Source organism: Artibeus jamaicensis, unplaced genomic scaffold, assembly GCF_021234435.1.
Source record: "Artibeus jamaicensis isolate MK-2021 breed Jamaican fruit bat unplaced genomic scaffold, CSHL_Jam_final scaffold_1689, whole genome shotgun sequence".
Classification (NCBI taxonomy): Eukaryota; Metazoa; Chordata; class Mammalia; order Chiroptera; family Phyllostomidae; genus Artibeus; species Artibeus jamaicensis.
In genome coordinates, this window is record NW_026522029.1 from 3,306,784 (window position 1) to 3,308,379 (window position 1,596).

Below are 1,596 nucleotides of genomic sequence, written 5' to 3' on the forward strand. Positions count from 1 at the left end.
TCCTCACTTCCTAAAATATGCAACCTGCGTGCTGGCCCCGCCCACGCCCGTATACGTCACCGTTACCGGAGCAACCTGACACCCGCCGCCAGCCAGGCTCCGCCCCCTCCCCAGACCCCACCCCCCAGGCCCTGGCCGCGCCCGCTGGGGCCTGACGGGCTCCAGGCAGGAGGGCGCCGCGCCTGGAGCGCGCGTGCCCACATCCCGGGAGGCCCTGGCTGCGCCGCTGCGGGGCGCGCAGGCTGGCTGGCCAGCAGGGACTCAGCGGCCGTGGACCTTCCGCGCCTGTTCTTCCGCCGCCATGCGTTACCGCCCTGCTTTGTAGGGCACGGAAGGTCCGCGGTGGGCGCGGGTAGGTTTTCGGAACTGGGCTCCCCAAATCTCAGGGAACTGGGACAGAAACATCGCGCGAAGGGGCCTTCTCAGTACGTCGTGGAGCTCTTCTGGGACTCAGGGACGCGCAGAGGTGGGGTTGGGGGGTCGGGCGTTACTGCAGCCAGCGCTCGCAGGAGAGATTGAGCCTCCCTGAGAGGTTCTGGCCCCGAGCCCGCCTGTGGGTTACCTCCCTTACCCTCTTGGTGTCCTCCCCAATGCCTCCTCTGGTCTGGGAGCCCCGTTATCCACTTTCTACTGGGCCCACAGGAGTAATGGGTCTGAGCTGGCTTCGCCAGAGTTCCCAAGCGCTATCGCCAAGTGACAAACCAAAGGGCATCCACTGAATTCATTCAGGCTACTACAGCGAATGAAACCTTCTCGTCCAGTCTGGTGATTGGCCTCATAAAGGAGCAACACTTGAAGCTTTAAGCATGCATACGGGGCTGGCTCTAAGTTTGAAGACCTGTTTGGTGCCTCTCTATGGCTCCCACCAGGTACAGCAGCGCCTCTTTCAGGGCAGCCTTGGGTGCCCTGAGGCCTGGAGTGCAATGAGCCCCAGGAACCAGGCAGATAGCCCTGGCTGGCTGCGTGGTGGGACTTCCCTCCCATTACAGCTTCTGCTTCTTAGCAGAGACTGCAGTGGCTGAAAGTCTCCAACATTAAGAAAGCAAATTATTATTATTATTACTATTATTATTATTATTATTATTATTACTATTACTATTATTATTAACAATGCTTTCAGGAAGTCAACTATACTCTGGGAAAGTACATGATTCCCAGGAGAAAATTACTTCACCTCTCTGGGAAAGACTACAAGGTACAAGGAAAATATTAACTTCCTAAGCAAGTAAAAGCTGGCCTTATCAACTCTTAAGTATTCATTCAGCATGAACAAATAAAGACTTGAGGCTTGAAAGAAATGAAGGAGGAGGAAAGGGAGGAAGTGAAAAGGGAAGGGAAGGAAGGAAAAACTTGCAACTGTTTTCAGAACATTAGGGTAATTCTTATTCCTCCTTAAAAGAAACTTTCTTCCTCTTGCCCAAGAAAGCATTGTTAAGGGCTGGTGCCTTCTTCAGCAATCCTCATGCTTGGTTAAATCAGTCTACACTGGGAAGAGCAAAGGAATTGTAACCTGAACTCAAATTCATGACAGCTGGGGGAAAGAGCCCCCAAATCCAGAACAGAGTTCCCAACACTGTGAATTCAACAGAAGGCATT